At 34.0% G+C, this 19,498-nt stretch overlaps 1 protein-coding gene across 18 annotated transcripts in view; it reads left to right on the top strand.

Annotated features, from left to right (window-relative positions):
* SOX5 (SRY-box transcription factor 5) overlaps nt 1-19,498 on the top strand; it is a 960,947-nt gene that overhangs the window by 650,417 nt on the left and 291,032 nt on the right. The window lies entirely within an intron of this gene.

Raw genomic sequence — 19,498 nt, 5'->3', positions numbered from 1 at the left:
AACCGCAGACCATGTAGCTTAGCTACAAATAGGCTCAGCTGCAGTGTTGAGTTATACAAGGGGAATCTACATTGATTTTCTGGTATGTAAAAGTAATTTGAAATGTTGCATTTTTTAATTTTAAAAGTTATATGTAAAGTTTTAAATATATGCATGAATTCAGTATTATCTTTCATTTTCATTACTCCTTACAATATGCACTATTCCATGCTTTCTTGTCTGGAAGTAGATGGGTACAGAGTTTGTATGTGTTGGAGAAATGAGTTAAGCATTTGAAAGGTCTCTATATTTATAATAGAGATTAAAAAAAAAATCTAACCTTTGGTATAGGAAAAAAGTTTGGAAGTCAGGTATAATCCTCTCTTACAGGCTTCTGCTCCCCACCCCTATCTCCATAATATTCTGGTTGAAATATAGGTGGTTTCTCAATACTGTGTTGAATCTATGAGAAATAGTTCAACTTTCCTTTTACTTATGGCATAGACTTCTATATACTCTTTTCTTTTTCCTTTTATTTTCAATAACTTTTTTTCTCTTAATTATCTTTTTTTTTTCCTTAAAGATTTTATTTATTTATTCGACAGAGATAGAGACAGCCAGCGAGAGAGGGAACACAGCAGGGGGAGTGGGAGAGGAAGAAGCAGGCTCATAGCAGAGGAGCCTGACTTGGGGCTCGATCCCACAACGCCGGGATCACGCCCTGAGCCAAAGGCAGACGCTTAACCGCTGTGCCACCCAGGCGCCCCTAATTATCTGTCTTATTCCAAACACCTTCTATATTTAACCTTTACCTCAGTCCTCTCTTTCTAATACTGTCTGCATCCTAGGTGTATCACGAGGACCAGTGTGATAGGAGAAAGTTATCACAAAGGCGGAAGTCATGTTTCACCTAAATCTTAAATGCCTTATTTTTCAGTGTAATGACAGGAGAAATAAATCATTTCAATTAAACCAACATTTATAGAATATCTTCTATGTATAAAATATATTAGCTGCAAACATGAAAAAGGCACATTTTTATCCTCTGGGAACTTACAGTCTGGTGGAGAAAATGGATATACAGATAAATCTGTTTAAGGCTTTGGTAATATTATGGTGAGAGTTACCGATGAGGTGTTTATGGTATGTTATGGGAATTTATGAAGGAAGAAGAGCATTTTCTGACTGAGGGAGAAGAGCAGATTTCTAAGCAAATGGTTCTAGAGCAGTGCTACTCCAAATGTGTCTTGTGCCTCCCTTCATTAAGTCTTGTCATGACAAGAATACCAGCTGAACTAAACAGGGTGCCTAGTGATAAAAGTGATTTCCATTCTGGGGCAGCTTCTTGTCTTGTTGCAGACTGATGCTTTTAGGACCACTCCTCAAGAAGACCGTGGCACACATCCAATATATATGTGCAAGTTACAATAAATCAGAAATGAGTGGGATCAATTTCAAAAGTGGGACAGTAGAATGGTTCCTGGAGAGGATTGAGTGAGAAGGTAGAAGTGAGAAAAGTTTCCTTAAAGATAATTCAGCTGAGTCTTGAAGGATAGGTATGATTTGAAAATGCCAGGGAAGGAGATAGTCTAAGTAGACTGAAGGAAAGGAGCTCAATAAGGAACAGATCTTCTGGGTATGGTTGTGAAAATTATGTTGCATACAAATGGTACTGTTATTTGTATCTGTTCACGGAATTTCTAGGTATGTGTGTGAAACCCTAAGCCACTTAGTTGATTTGATTAGAGCATGCCTTTAAGAAGTCTCATAAAAAGGAACTAACATTTATCAAAGTAAATCTGGACTAGGAATTATGTTAAGCATTTATATTCCTCATGTCGTGTAATCTTGACAATCTTCCACAAAAGAAATATCATTATTTCAATTTTACTGATATGGATACTAAAGTGGAGAGAATAAAATAAAGTCACACAGCCAGTGAGAATGGGCTTAAAAGACCACGTTTTAATGGGAAAAAGTTGTAAAGGTAGATTAAGGCCAGATTGTAAGGGGCCTTGAATGCTATCAGAAGTTAGGAGTTTATAATCTGTAATTGTTGGGGAACCATGAAAGGTTGTGGAGGCACAAATGACCTTATAAAAATCCTATGTCATGAAATAAATATTAATTCATCATTTAGATAAATCTTTAGACTTATCTTAGAAAAAAAGTTAAAAATTTTAATTCTGGTTTGCTTCTGGACCAGATCCATGGAACCAAAATTGAACCAGGGTTCAATCTCAGATGGAGTAGAAATAAGGGGAGATGGGTGTCCTGTTTTAGAGAACCCTTCAAATATTTTGGCTGGTAATTGGCTTGTTTCTAGTTTAGAGAAACATATAAAGTGCTAACTAAGTTCTGTGAAACAAGACCAAACATTTTTTGGGGGAAGGGGGTCTGTTCTGTATCAGAAAACGAAAACCCAAAACCAAAACCTGTTACATGTAACCCAGGATTGGGTAATACAAGTATTCCCACAAAAAAAGGTGAGTAGGTTTTGTGAAGGGTATGAGAAATGACCAGGAGTATCTATATTTACTTTCCTTGCTCAAAATTGAAAAAAAAAATTTTTTTTCACTTGCTTCAGAATACTTCTAATATGTTTTCTTCCCAGCCTTAACATTATTTATTCTGCCAGGCCAGTCAGAATGTGGCAAAGTCAGATGAATAATTAAGCGTTTTAGAGGGATCCACAAAAAGAAATATTAATTGTCTTGTTCCTAGAAATACTAAGTAGAGCCATGAAATAGAACACTTCACTGAAAGCAGTTAAGGCAAAATATGAAAGCTGATTAAACCAGCTAAAATAGTCAAAGTTTTAACATATTTTAACATATTTGTTGAAAATTTGTTAAAAATATATATTATTATACATGTATATATATGTAAAATACATATGTATTAGCAATAAAAGCCATACTTTTATATTAACTGTATGTTTGTATGTAGAATTTTTTTTTAACTGTCTCCTTTGTTATTTACACCCTGCTAGAGCTTAATTTACAGATCTGCTTTTCACAGTAAGAGGTATTACTGTCCATTTAGTGGTGGCATAGTGCCTGGAAAAACCTATTTCTTTCTATAGGGACAGACTTAGACCATTTAATCCTTTTCATTGGTGGCAAATAATACAAATTCCTAGTTTATCTTACTGTAAATCCAGATATATTTTTTATGTGGATTATGAAAAGAAAGATAGAATGATAAAGGGTTTTAGAATGGACAATTGTAGATAGGACAATTATCTGCTGTGTTTCGTATATTTACCACTCACAGACCTATAGAACTTAAAACCTGTCATTAGATCTTAGCATTCTTTGAGTCCACATATCTCATTTTGACATAGAAAAATTAAAGTTCATAGAGGTTAAGAAATTTGCTTAAGATAAAAATTAATGATTCTTACTTTAATCCTATGTGACTGTAAGAATGTTGGTGCCACTGTAAGGAAAGAAAACAGAAGTGAGCCAGTTTGAGGGACAGAATTCTGAGTGCACGTTTGTATATGTTGGGTTTGAGGTACTGAGATATTTAGATAGAAAACCAACTGTTGGAAATATGGGATTGAAACTTCTCTGCCAAGAGATGGGAATGTGAACATTACCAGCATAGACACAAGATTTTAAATTGTGAATTTAAGAAGAATAACTTATTCCACAAATATTTGTCAACAATTTACAGTTCCCCAAGGAAGTAAACCTAAGCTGAGTTTTAAAGCTTGCAGTTATCTTGAAAGAGGCAGGGAAGATATTAAGGAGAACAGGGCCTGGGGGAAAGCAAGGAGTTAAATTATGGTTGTATCACTGAAGTGGGGTAGAGAGTAAGGATAAGGAAGTTTGTGTATCATCCAAAGGAGTTATAAATTTTTCTGGAAAGCTAGGTGCAGGCAACTGAGAGATCTTCAACACACAGTGTCAAGATCATTTTCCTAAGATAGAGAGTTTAGAAAGAGAAGTAGGAACTTACCATGGTTATTGAATATGCTTTAGAGGATTTAAGATCAAAACAGGCAATGCCTGGGATAAAAATGAACAGCAGATGGTGGGCCATCAGAAAGCTAAGGAAAGAACTATTCAGTAGTTTCAAATAGTTTGAAGAAGTCATGAAAAATACTGGATTTCAGTATTAGAAGATTATTTGTATTCCCTCCAGGACACGGAGTAAGCTTTTAAAAAAGTAGGCACATGGTTAACAAATTTTGTATGCCTGCTTCATTTGTGTGTGTGTCTGTGTGTGTGTGTGTGTGTGTGTGTGTGTCTTGGGGGGAGTGGGGGGTTATTTAAAATGTTATTTATGAGTTCGACAAAGCTGCTTAATTTTCATTTGGATATACATGTCAAGGAAATTGAAATGTAAGATGTAGCTAATTAAAAATAGTAGAGGAAACTGAGTATGTTAATAAAGTACATTCTGAAACCAAACAGGCATATTAGAAATATCCTATGAGATAGATGACAGATACGGAGATAAAACAAGCTTTGACTAGAAAATTAGATCAATTTAGTACAATTAGAACACTTAGGTGTTTTCAGTCTGATGAAAAACCGTGTAGCAAAATGGCTAAAAGCACATTTGAAGATTCAGGGAGATGGGTTCAAAATATTTACTGCACTTGCATGGTTTATGCTGAGTTTCATGGCTTCCACTCAGTTTCTATGCGTGTAAAAACAGTGACAGTAATACCTGCTTCATAGGTCTCCTAGGAAGGATCACAGCCTATTAAAAGCCCTAATACAATGATTGGCACGTTATTAAATTTAATAAATGATGTTTTTATTATTTTGATAAGACTATGCCCTCAGGTTCTCTATGAAATTGGAGGTTAATTATAATAAATAAGGAACATTGTAATACAAATACATTAAAGGAAAGAATTGTCCTCACGCACACTGCAATCAGGGAGGTATATAAGGTGGCCATACAAAAACTCACAGTTACTCAAATTGTCAAGTTTTAGAATTGACACCCAAGTGAAAGTGTTGAAAGCTTCATAATTTAGGTCATTTCAAACTAGATTCTACCACAGTCAAGAAATCCTGTGGTCAAATTCTTATCCTTTCCACTAGTTGCATAGTTTTTCCGTGCACAGACCTGCTTTTGACTTCCCTGTTACCATGCACAAAGCTGCTATTCACTTCCAGAAAAATTGGTAGCTCTGTGGAATTGGATAAGAATTTGGCCTACAATGAGTGATTTGAATGAATGAATTTGGAATTGGCAAGAAAATATAAACATGTACCACATTTACTTGGTGCATTCATGCCTCAAGAGAACTCAGGTAGCACGTAAATTCTGCGTCAAGAGCCAGAGATTTTCAGCAAGAACCAATTACAAAAGTCACCCTTAATCTTCCCCAAATATTTTTGTCATATTCAGAGAACAAGGCAAAACTTTCATATTTAATTACTCCTCCTTAGAACGTAAAAGTCTAAAGAGTATCTCTGAATAAAGTCATAGATAGCACCTACTATTTACAATGCTGCTCTCAGAAGACAGGATTAATAGTCATGGTATAGGCTAATTTAACATATGGGTATTTATTAACCTTTTTTTAATATACTGTTTTTTTAGACCAGCCTTAATTGATACCTGACTACTTGCAAATTAAATGTTATTTTTTGCTTTTTGTAGGCACACACCCAGGATGTGTAGGGTGGCCCACTTGTGTGTTGGCATTAAGTTGGAGGCAGTCTGAACCATCTATTTTCGGTAGTAGACAGATTTCTTCTCTTGATATTATTGCTCATGCAATTTTCAGTACCAGAGACATTGGACCTTTAAAAGGGAAGAGATGTTACATTTTTGACAGCTTCTGCCTTCCACCGACTGAAACAATAAAAATAAACATGAAGCTGTCCGAATGGCCTCTGCATATAATGTCATTTGCATGTGATTTCCTTTGCTTCTCTAGATAATTGAATTTATTCAGGCAATTTATTTTTTAAATGTGTAGTCTCTGTGAATGGAAACATCTTAACTAAAGACAATCCTTTTATTTCCTCTTAATGAAATATATACATGTATGTGTATACTTCTGTTAGAACCAAGGGAATAGAAGAAAAATAATGGAAACACCAAAGATGTACCATAAAAAATTAAAAAGATGAAGTGTGATTCTTGTAACCAAATATTCTTTGTGTTCATCCCTGTCTATGTTCAAGGTCTCTAGGTGCTCAGTAGGAGCTTTTAAATTATTTTTTCTCTTTTTGATGTCACTAAGTATAATGAATGGATAGCATAGGACATTTGTAAGAAGCTTCTTCATCTGTACCATCTCAGAGCTGGTAAGCATAGCAATATCCATTTGGTTCCCATCCTGAGACTCAGTCTTGGTATATGTATTTCAGACTTAAAGAGAATGACTATTTAGCTTGAGCTTCATGGTCAAACAATGTAGCTCTGTAACACAAATAAAGCTTATATTCTCCTTCTTTGGGATATATAAAGAATACATGCCTTTACATTGGATTGGCATTTTTGTGGGTTATTGAGCACCAAGCCAGAATCACTTTGAGATATCAGCAATATCTAAGGATACTCCGAAGTCAGGAATTCAAATAGAATTGTGGAAGAGAGTGCATCTGCCCAAATCTGAATATTGCATCTCCTCTCTGTTCTCCATAGGATTTAATATAACCTAAATACAATTTCACTTTTTATACATATATCCCAATAAATTCCCTTAATAGTAATTTATTAATGGGGAGAAAACACCATCACCTCCTATTTACCCCTGTGATCACAATTCAGTAAAACACTCAGGGCAGGAGGTTTCTGCAGAATTTTATTGATGTTGATAATTTTCATTTTTCCACCCCTATTCTGACTCTGACATCTATATGGCAGGAGTTTTAGGGTTCAGCATATAGCACTAAGAACTCAATATTTAAAAGCTTATTTATTATAAAGAAGGGAAAGAGGTGTCAGTTTCTAATGTTCTCCTTTATTTTTACAGTGTTATCCTTTCTTCATCTTTTAGCCTTATTTCCTAGAATACTCCAAATCCTTTATTCTGGCAGTTTTTTTCTAGAATCTTCTCATTTTCCAGGTTCTCTGTTTTGCATATTCTATAAGCGTTTGTTGTTATATCCATGTATGGATTTTTCTTTACAAAACATCTTTCATCCTTCAAATTCTAATTATAAATAACTATAAAGTTTCAAAAATTTACATGGTAAACCCGAGTCACTGTAAGAGAAGATGATACCCACTTAGAACTGTCAGTTTTAGACATATGTGAAGAGGGCTTGGCCATTTGCTCTTCTCTCTCGGTAGACGCTTTCTGATGGCTAATTTACTAAAACGGGTTTAACCATTCACTGGAAATAAATGGTTCATAAGTCATTATTTTACAATCTTTATTTCTTTATCTGTTTCGTGTATTTTGAAACTCATCTATATATGAATGTTCCACATACAAATTTAAAGATCTCAAACAATAAACTCTTCATTTGAATTCTGAGGGTGGGTGTGTGGCACCTGTTATCTACAGTGCTGGAGCCAGAAATTAAGGCTAACACTCAAGTTATAGACTAATTTAATTATGTAGGTTTATTATTTTTTTAGATATATTGATTATATTTTAATAATCATCTCTATTGGCTATCCATTCTATTTTTGTCTATATCATAATCATTATTTCAGCCTCCCAAACAAGAACTGTGTTTATCCTTGACTGTTTCCTCCTTATTTTCAAGTTATCTAATCCTATCATTACTTGCTTCAAATTGTTTCTAAGATTTGATGGTTCTTTCAGCTCTCATGGGTACAATCTAATGGAAGGCTTTTTATCATCACATATGTGGCATGGTAATGGTTTCCTATTCAGTGGAGATCTTTACTTTCTCTTCTACCCAATTCATTCTCCACACCACTGCTAATCTTCTTAACAACCTACTTTAAGAGAATCACCCAATATGGAATCCAGAATAGTTCTCCATTGCCTGTCAGGTCAAATGTAAACAATTCTATTTTACTTTCATAGCCCTTCATAAAATGATGATACCTTCTGAATTATGTCTCTGGGAGAACTCTGTCTTTTCCTCTCTACCTACTTTTGTAGGCTTAGACCGAAAGACTATGTATACATAAAGATTTAATAAATTGAGTAATTAACTCAATATGTATTTATTAGACCCAAATAATAGAATTGAGGTACATGGTGAATAATCAGACATATTTCCTGCCTTTGGGGTATAGAAAAAAAATTAAATAAGTGATCCCAAAGCCGTGTACTAATACTATGATGAAGAAATTTCCACCTTCCTTTGATTTTTAGGGTTCTCTCTTCTTTAAAGTTTTCCTGCATGTGTAATTTGCTACTATACAATTTAGTTATGATTACTGGTTGTTTCTTGTGTATTTAAATGCCTCTCAAATTTAAACTCTTTGAGGAGAGAAAATCAGCTTTATTTTTTTCATACCTGTGGCATCTCTTACAGCACCTGAATTAGTGGAGGAAGGCAGTATAACTTCATAATGACTAGCATGGATCTTAAAGTTACATAATCTTGGTCTTAATTCTTCAATTTACCATTTCCTACTATTACTTCGGGTGAATTACTCATAGGAGCTAAATATCCTCATCTGTTAAATAGAAATATCATTCTTCGTGGAATTTCTCTGAGAATTGTAAAAGATATGTCCATAAAACTTTCAGAACAGTGTCTTTAAGAACTCCAGAAGTGGTAGCTATATTTTTACTGAAAACATTAGTGAATTTCAACAGATTTTGTATATTTGGTCAGAAATCTGCCTAATAGTTTAGAAATATTTTTAAAAGTGTTCACAACTATAAGACTAACATGACAAAATTTATATATAGCATTACTCATATAAACTGTATGAAAATAATCTTTGCAGAGAACCCAGTGTTTTACGTAAAGAATGCCAGTATCTCAGTGATTGTGTGTGCTACAAGATGGTCTTTCTATGCCCACTAAAACAGGCTCAGGAAATTCTGTTTTATACGATGAATAAATAGTTTGGCTAGCTAGGAAATCTTATGAGTATGTAGACTGCTTAATGCTTTATCTTTATTTTGGAATGAGAACTGAAGCTTGTGCTTCTTTTTTCTCAAATCACTGCTTGAGGTCAACTCATGCCAAAGGTCCCTTTCAAAGAAAAAGTGTTACTTTTGCTGTAAACATAGAGCTTTATTGAGAGTCTTAATGAGTATAGAAAAATGGGCCTTAGCTCTTTTTTGTTGTTGTTGTTTAATAGGAAAATGGGATTAATCTAATGACATGACAGAATTAACTGACATTGGACTATGAAATCAGCCTGATCTAGTGAGGAGATGTACTGGTGAGGGACTCTATTCAAGATGGTGCTAGAGTATAGAGGAGGGAAAATAGCAAAAATGGAGAGTTAGCTCCTAATCTATCCTTCCTCATATTACCTTTGTTGCTGTTTTGTATTTTAGTGTAAAGGAACCTAAAGATTTGTTTGCAGGAGAATCTGATAGTGCTAATGTTCTCATGAAGAAAGAAAAATCTTGATATGTCTATCTTGCAAGAAGAAAGAGAAATATGGAAAAAAGTAGAAATATGGCATAATAAGTAATTGGTGTCATGTATTTATGAAAAATAATTCATTACTCTAATTCTTTTCAGACTTTGACTTTAAAAAGTTTTATTTCATAATGAGGAGTAATTGAACATTCTTTCTTTGATCATTTCCCTGAGTTATCACTTTGTAGAAAACCATGAAACTGTGAAATTTGAAAATTGGGTATGCAACAGAGATAAAAGTGCACTAATGTCACATGACATTTTGTGGACTACTTTTTTTTCCCCTTAAAGTTTGTATGAGCTTATCTTTAAAAATGGGCCACCTTAAAAAAAGTTTAAATTAATCTTTAAGAAATTGATTCTATGAATGCAGTTTTAGTAGAAAGAACTATGAAATTACTTGAATGTGCACAGATGCTATTGTTGATGTTTTTGTTGTTGTTGGTTTGGTGGGTAGGTGTGCAAAGGGGCATGTCTCTTGTTAATGTCTTCTTCACGTTCCTAGTAAAGAGACTGGCTTTTTCTATATTTTTATGTATTCTGTGTTTTGTTCCTGATTATATCCTAATATAATGCCTGGAGCATACTTATTTTAAAAAACACTTATATAGTTCTTGCCATGTCCCAGTTACCATTTTTATGAGTTTTATAATTTGTAATATATATACTAACTCATATGGTCTCCTAATTCCTATAACTCACTATTTTGTAACTTGTGATCCACTAATGACCATTAAGGTAGATAATAGTATAGTCCCCATTTTGTAGATGAGGAAACTGAGGCACAGAAAGATTAGATAATTTGCCAAGGGTCACATCGCTAGTTAATGGTGGAACCCAGATTTGAACCAAAGCTATTTGGCTTGATTCTCTGTGCTTAGATGCCAACATCATTAACTGCTTCACAAGTTAGCATTTGAAACATTTTTATTACATGAATGAAAGAGAAAATTGAGTGGATGAAATGGTATTTAATTTTTAGTAAGTATTTTCATCACTGTGAAATTCTAGATATCAGTGAAATTATCTAATAGCACATATGAATTACTTATCATTTATTATCCCCTTTTATAGATCTGGAAACTGAGGTTTGGAGAATTTAGATAACTTGCCAAAGGTTGTATAGTTAGTAAATGACAAAGCCTGAATTTGAACCCAAATAGCCTGACTCCTGGCTGTAGTTTGCTTAACCACTGCTTTCTATGGCTTTGCTGACATCATATTTTACTGCATGGAAGATCACAATTTATTTCACTTACCACTGAATATGTAGTCAGTTCCCAATTATAAATGATGCTAGCAAACACTTAGCTTATTAATTTTACCCGGTGTCTGCTCTATGTAAGAAACTGTGTTCATTGCTCTGTGGGATAAAAAGGAGTCATTTCCCAAACAGATCACAATTTGAAGATTCCTCACGTTTCATTTCTTCCTTCAGACTCAGAGTGAATAGGCATTTAGTCAAGTTTATTAACAACTGTTGTAAGGATGTTCTGGAGGCTTCTTAGGAAAATGATAGATGAATTATTGTACATAATTAGTGGCTAGTTACAATGAATTTTTTTCCTTTATTTCTTAAAATAGTATTATATGATTCACAATTCTACTGTTAAATGGAAGTGTTTTGATGTGTAGCCTAATTCTTACTTAGAAACATCTTATGGTTGACCTTTGAGCCCTCAGGGAAGAGATCATCAAATGTCTTAAAGTGTACTTGCTGGATTGTTTAAACACAAGTAAGACACAGCACAGAATCATCATCAGGAAGATAATGAGGCTGTCACAGCACAAAATGTTCTTTGTTTTTACAGGTTCTATTAGTTAATGTATCAGAATTCTCTAAATGCCACTTTTGCTTATTAAGCGGTTTTGAGAGCACATGAAAACATACAGTTTATTCTTGAATGCAGCATTTCTGAGATTCTTGGTAAATGTGATTCTGAAGGAGTATTTAAAAAAAAAACAACCATTAGACACTTCTGCCCATGTAACATCCAGATGCAAATGAAGATATTTCCAAAACTGTTTCTCCTATTTGTACAGTCTCTTATTGAATCAGAAAATTTGCCCTTAAATTTCTGTTTTACTCCCTGGAATTAAATGAGATGGCAAATATGATATTGGTTTTAAAAAACAACAGAGGAAGCCTACTATTATTATGTTATTTTTATTATATTATAAATCAGATTTAACTATTAATAAATTCAAACACATTTTCTAGTACATTTCTTAAAACAATCTATTTCCACAATGTAATTTTGACATAAATCTCAGATTTTCTAATGCATATAGTTGGTAGGAAATCAGTAAACATAAGCTTGTTTCAACATGTGCTGTAATGACTTAAAAAATTAAGTCAACGTCATTTCCCCCCAAAATGTATTGGTCATTCTTACCCCTAGGTGTTTGCTGACTCTTCTCCCTGCCCTCCATCTCCACCTGCCTCCCCCCTGCAATATGCTACTTTTCAGCTCTCTTCTCTAAACCATTAAGTTCCATCACTTTTGTGATGGCTCTCTTCACCACTGCAGGTTTTCGTCATCTCCCTCTTTCATCATCTCCTCTAGGAAAACTCTTACAGTTTTTCCTGTACCAATAGTTCACAAACTATTGGTCTCCCCTTGAAGCTTTGTTAAATCACATCATTGGGCCTCACCCTCTGAGTTTCTGATCCAGAAAGTCTGGGGTGAGGCCCGAGAAAAATGTATGAAGTATTCTCAGGTGATGCCAGTGGTATTGGCTCACAGACCACCATTTGAGAATCATATTTATATAAATCACCTGTGTTGTATTGTTTAGTCCCAGGTGAATACATTTTAAGATAAAGTGTGCTTTTAAATGTTTATTTAGTTTTCTGATCAATAATTAAATATGAACCTAAGCTAACATTTCATCTCAGTGCTTGGCAAAAAAAGGCAAACCAAGTTAGACTTTTGTTGAATTTCCATCCTATTGCACAGGGAAAGAATCTTTAAAAGATTCCATATTTATAGGCTTTGAAGAAACATCAAACAGCTTTCACTTCTTCTATTTGCACTGTCCAAAATACATAAAAAATCTTTGAAATATGGACTAGATCCTATATTTGAAATATAATGGAGCCATTTTTATAAAATAATAATCTTTTGCCTAAACTTGATGAGGCCTGTCACTATTTAAAATATTAGATCAGCCCCAAGAGTAGGTTGTGTCTGCATTACAGAGACCTTTGAACTTCTAAGGTTTCTGCAGTATTCTTTAAAAATTAGAACTAAGGAGGACATGGAATATAGAACTTTCCATAGATTATAGAGCAAAAAGAAGCTAATACCTATTTGAGTAATTTAGAATTTCTACCTGTTTTTAAAATTGTGATGATTTAACGATTTTAAGGTTTGAGAGTAATAATTTTCAGGGAATTTCAGTATCTCATAAAATGTTGAAATGTGTAAAATATAAGCATTCCTTAAAAACTGACCTTGGATTCTTATAAGGCTAGCATTTTATGGTCACAACCCCTTAGGGAAGCTTCAAGAAAGCGTGTGTGTGTGTGTGTGTGTGTGTGTGTGTGTGTGTGTGTGTGTGTGTGTGTATAGCTTGCTGGTCACTGGGTAGATTTATGAACTACTCATCTAGTATCTGGAATTTCAATTAGTCTACTATCTTGTACTTACTTAAACATTAAGAATTGTTGATCTTATAAAATTCAGTACATTTTACAAAGGTATTATCAGTGGCTTTTTCCAGTATAGAAAGATGAGAAGTTCTGATAAGCTCTGTCGCTGTAGGTTAACTATGAAAATAGCCCGAACAAAAGTGCCTCTGTCAATTTTTCATTTTGTGAACTCCTGGACTTAAGTATACATCAGGCAGCTTTTTTTTTTTTAAGCAGAAGTTTAGAAAAGATTTTAAATTGGATAGCTTTAACACCAGCAGTAATCACAAGTATAACAGACAGCCTTCAGAGATCTCTCTGTAAGTGCTTACTTTTGTTTTATAGGTCTCGGGAACTGACCATATCCTGTTCCCAGAATACTGAATTTGATCATATTAACCAAAGAAAGACTTAGTGTTCTCTATTGAGCTTTTTTAAGGTTTGGTTTTTGCCTCAGCGTATCCTTCATATGTTTACATTCTATTTTCAGGAAAATTCATAGTTGAAAATTGAACTGGTATGCTTTTTTAAAGTGGTAATATTCATTTATAAAAGTTAGCAATATGTTCTGCTTTCCATTTCAAATATATGTGTGCATTATCACAAGGTGATTACTGAGTAAGAAGACAGTGATTGCCGTTAGTAATGCATTCTCTTCCTCAATGTGTTTATTATTCTTTAAAGTAAAATTAAAACACTAATTTCTTTCTAAATGTTTTTGTGGGAACAGTGTAAGTTTAATTTATTAACATATATATCTTTAGCTAAGTTTATCTGAATAAAGCATCAATGAAATAGCTTGAGGCTCTTTTTGCAAGTATTAACTGGTCACCTTAAAATCATCTAATTGTATATATTGATGAGTTTATAGTACAATTCTGGGAAGATACGCATTTTGATCAGAGCTTCTTAACCTGGAATCTATGGTTTATAAGGGTTCCTAGGGGATTTCATGGAGGAAGTTCACATTTGGAACTATGTAGAAAATCAACTCTCTAAAACTGTATATGTAATTGTGTGGGCAGTTGCGTGGGTGTGTGTCTGCCTGTATGCTTGTGCCTATGTGTTTGGGATAACTATCAAAGGATCTAGAATCCAAAAGGATATCATTCAGAACTTTTTATGAAAAATTACCAGAACCAATAACACTTTAATAATAATTGAGTTTTTACACAATCATCATCGTTTTCTAATACTAAATGAAATTTGGAATCTCCTAACTTGACAGAGTAGATTACATGTAGTGCAATTTAGTTTCAAAAGAAACATTTGTGGGGTGCCTGGATGGCTCAGTTGTTAAGCGTCTGCCTTTGGCTCAGGGCGTGATCCTAGGGTCCTGGGATGGAGCCCCGCATCGGGCTCCCTGCTCCACTGGGAGCCTGCTTCTTCCTCTCCCACTCCCCCTGCTTGTGTTCCCTCTCTCGCTGGCTGTGTCTCTCTCTGTCAAATAAATAAAATCCTTAAAAAAAAAAAAGTACAAAAGAAACATTTGTGATAAAATGTATTTTTTACCCATTTATTAAAGAATGTAAGGAATGACCAAATAATACAGCTTTTTTGAATTGAGATATGGCATATAATATTTTATTAGTTTCAGTTGTACAATGTAATGTTTCAGTATTTATTATATGTCATGTGAAATGATCACAGTAAGTCCTGTTAACATCCATCACCACACATAGTGACAAAGCTAATATTTTTTCTTGTGATGAGAACTTTCTAGATCTACTTTCTTAACAACTTTCAGATACACAAACAGTATTGTTAATGGTAGTCACCATGCTGCATATTACATATCCAGGACCTGTTTATTTTATAACTGGACATTTGCCCACCTTTTCCTATTTCAGCCAAATAATACGGCTTTCAAGATATTTTTCAAACTTTGTTTTGCCTTGCCCATTTGATAGTTAGAGAAACAGTGCATTATTAGAAGAACGTGATCACATTAAAACTCGTTCAGCACTAAAGCACTTTATGTATGTATCTGTAGTTCATGATATGCTACCTCTGTGCGATACCAAAATTCATGAACTTGCATTAATGAGAATCTAGTTAAAGATAGTCCAAACTTTTTGCACTGCTTTTTTTTCTAAGTTCAAAACTTTGTTGTATTAGAAAGGATGCTGGAGATGCCCACACGTTTTATAAAGATAGACTAAGAAGCACCTGTGACTCAGTCTGTGGAATGTGCAATGTACAACCCTTGATCTCAGGGTTGTAGGTTTGAGGCCCATATTGAGTGTAGAGATTGCTTAAAAATAAAATCTTTAAAATAAGAAAAGATAGATTAAAAAATCATAAATGACTGATCATCATTATTTTGAATAGTCACTTAGAAATCAAATCTATGTGTTTGGTTTAGATAATTATTTCAATTTTAAGGTTCTTTACTTTTAATATGGCATAAACCAGTGGATATTTAGTTGGAGACAGCTTTATAAGTCTAGAATATATTTGGATTAGTTAATTGCAATGAATTTATATACATTTTTCCTTTAGGAGTTGGACATATTGGGGCAAAACCATCTCATTTTCATAATTATTAAGCAGATGACAGTGTATCTTGTTTACCCATAATATTGACATAGACATACTTAGGTATTTGTTGTTGTTGTTAAAGATTTTATTTATTTATTTGAGAGAGAGAGATACCTCAAGCTAGGGGAGAGGGAGAAGCAGAATCTCTGCTGAGTAGGGAGCCTGATGCAGGGCTCAATCCCAGGACCCTGGGATCACAACTGAGCTGAAGGCAGACGCTTAACTGACTGAGCCACCCAGGCATCCCCCGTTGTTGTTGTTTTTAAAGAGAGGTGGGATTAGCACTGTGGTTCAGGGCTCTGGTGCCCAACAGGTTGCAGTTGATTATCTACTCTTTTATTAATCATACAATCTCAGGCATTTTCTTCACTCCATGTCCCTCAGTTTCTCCAGCTACGAAGTGCAAATCATAATTAGGCTTGCCAGGAGAATTAACAGAATTAATGCATATAGCACACTTTAAACAGCGCCTGACAAAAAGGAAATATTCAGTAAATATTGGCTATTATTCTTACCAATTATAGTTGGATAGACAGACTATTAAATGTAATGTTCTTGCTACCTTGTATTAATTTAACTTAAGTTTATAGGACTGAAAAGTAAATATGGTAATGTATTTCTTGAGGCCAGAAGTCAAGGATGAAATGTCATTTGGACAGTGAAAGGAACATATATTTCTGGTTGAGTCGCATATAACGTCTTTTTTCAAATGAATTAATTCTTAATCACCACGTTACCTAAAGTAAAACTTGAATATTGATGTTGAAATATGTCTCTCAAAGTGCTCATAGCAAAGTTCTATATTTAGAATGAATTAACAGGAATGCATTTTTTTTGTTTCAATTTTTAATTTAAATTCTAGTTAGTTAGCATATAGTGCAATAGTAGTTTCAGGAGTAGAATTTTATGATTCATCACTTATATATAACACTTTATCACAAGTGCCCTCCTTAATACCCATCACCCATTTAACCCCCCCCCCCAGCAACCTTCACTTTGTTCTGTATAGTATAGATCATTTTATGGTTTGCCTTTCTCTTCCCCCCCCCATGTTCATCTGTTTCATTTCTTAAATTCTACATATCAGTGAAATCATATGGTGTTTGTCTTTCTCTGACTGACTTATTTTGCTTAGTATAATATACTCTAACTCCATCCACTTCATTGCAAATGGCAAGATTTCATTCTTTTTGATGGCTGAGTAATATTCCATTTTATATATCTACCATATCTTCTTTATCCATTCATTAGTTGATAGACATTTGGGCTCTTTCCATAGTCCCATAGTTTGGCTATTGTTGATAATGCTGCTATAAACATTGGGGTGCATGTGCCCCTTGACCCAGTATTTTTGTATTCTTTGGGTAAATACCTGGTAGTGCAATTGCTGGGTCATAGGGTAGTTCTATTTTTTAACTTTTTGAAGAGCCTCCATACTGTTTTCCAGAGTGGCTTCTCCCAGTTTAAGAATGCATTTTTTAAAAAGTTACTTAAATAAAGATAGATACACTAGGCAGATCCTTTCCTTTGTGTTGTGGTTGCAAAGGGGACAAAGGGGGAAAGGATTAAGTAAAACTTTTTCAAATGTAACGAAGGAAGATTACCAACTCTGTTCTAGAAGTTTAGAACCTTTTTTTTATCATTAGACCTTAGAAATCAAATATCAGAGTTGTGAGAGCTCTATGGCAAAATACTGAAGCTTGCCTTTAGCATTCACAAAAACTTGATGAAATATATTTTGCTGGTTTGGACCACTAATACTTCTGGTAGTAGACTCTCTGGATGTTCACCTACCAGCAAGTGAAGATTATTGTAGATATGGTAAATGTAATCCCAGGGAAGAAACTGAAAACTGTAGGACTCTCTTGACTGAAGACTGTGTCAGCGCTCTTTAACAAGCTCTTCACCATGCAAGTGAACAATGGAGTCCCACACTGGAACATCTGTTAACTACATAAACCTCTTAAAGAGATTAACAATGCTAGAGGCTGAAATGTAATCAGACAGGTGAAATAGCGATAAGACAAAATATTTGTGCATGAAATTGCAGTGATAATTAATTTTTAATACTGTTGTGGTAACTGAGTTTAGAATACATGTGAAATGATGTTAAACTCTTTAAAATATGTCCTGTCTTTTGCAAGGTGTAGAAAATTAGAGACATGCAAGATGGGATGTTGTTTTATCTTACTTGATTTTGAAATATTTTCTGATATTTTAATAGATGTGGTTGTGTACAATTTGGGTGTCTTTCCCTCTCCTGAAGATGCTGTAGAAAGATATATGTAATTTTCAATTATGGAAAATGAAGTTCAGCTGCCATATTTTTGTTTGTTAAGTTTCTCATCATATAATGTGAAAACAGAGTAGTATAGAATAGAAATATTCAAAGTGAAGCTAACATTGGGTTTTTCTGCTTTGACCCTGGAAATAGTGAGAAGAAAGATCTGTGGAAATTAAATACAGAGGTTTTGCTATATTCTGGTTTGAACATGAAACTGAACTAATGTGTATTATGGGCCATTCATAAAAACATTCCTTAGTTTACTGAATGGATTTGTGATTGCTCTTGCCAGGGGTGTGTATGTGTGTGTGTGTGTGTGTGTGTGTGTTTATGGGTTTGCTTGTATTTATGTGTGGGTTTTAAATAAATAATTCTAGAAGTGTACCTTCACTTAGCCTGCAGGGGTTTGTAATGATTACATTATGCATATTGATTTCTAAATCCAAGTACATTATAAGCTAAGATTCATCTTTGAATGTATTGTCTTAGAATATTCATTCTAGACATAGTAATGTTTTTTGCATATTCTGTAATGTTTATAAGAAAGGGAAACCATTTTGGGTGTAGAATTATAATTTTGAAGATTCTGTTTGCACACATTTTTTACTTTGACTTTTTCCACATTGCCTAGCGCCACCCAACAAAATGACACTTGCACCATAGCTAATGTCCTTGTATTCACTATTATCCACTAACAAAAAATCATATGAACAGATTATGATTGTTTATGTTGACATCTCTATTTTTAAAAATTAAAATGACAGTTTTATCAAGTATTTTTAGTGTATTTTTAAACTAGTCAAATATATTAGAAATAATCTTAAAAACAATTAGCTGTCAAATCAGTGTGATCTGGCATTAGGAGATCCTATTAACACATCTTAGAGAAGAAATGTATAAACAGGGATATAACCTCTTATCCTGAATATTAGATGTGCATACATTCAATATATTTTAATGGAAACTTTTAATACTGTAGAATTAAGAAATATACTTAGAGAGAGACTAACTTCCCTAAAGATCTTAGGATACAATTTTATTTATTTTTTAAAGATTTTATTTATTTATTTACTTTTTGTGAGGGTGCTTGAGGGAGAACACAGGCATGGGGGGAGGGGCAGAGGGAGAAGCAGACTCCCCCCCCCCCCCCCCCCCCCCCAGCAGGGAACCTGATACAGGACTCAGTCCCAGGACTCTGGGATCATGAGCTGAAGGCAGGCAGGTGCTTAATCAACTGAGCCTCCCAGGCAGCCAGGACACAATTTTATTTTTAAGAAGAGATCTGCTTTGTGGGAAGTCAAAGAATTATAGAAGTAAGAGATTATAAAAATAAAACCTTTAAGTAAGAAAATTAATTTTTTTTATCATTTCAGTATCACTCCTCTCACAGATGCCTGAAAAATCAATTTAGTGCCTTTTATACAAAGGATACCCCAAATTTTAGATGGCTAGAGTTAGTTGAGAAATTATGGGGAAAATAATGACAAAAAGAACACCACACGTGTGTTTAAATTTTAGAATTATAGAATAAATTCTTTTCATACACAT

This window comes from Ailuropoda melanoleuca, chromosome 16 (genome assembly GCF_002007445.2).
Source record: "Ailuropoda melanoleuca isolate Jingjing chromosome 16, ASM200744v2, whole genome shotgun sequence".
NCBI lineage: Eukaryota > Metazoa > Chordata > Mammalia > Carnivora > Ursidae > Ailuropoda > Ailuropoda melanoleuca.
The sequence above is the reverse complement of the archived record's forward strand: the minus strand, read 5'-3'. Positions and strand labels throughout refer to the sequence as shown.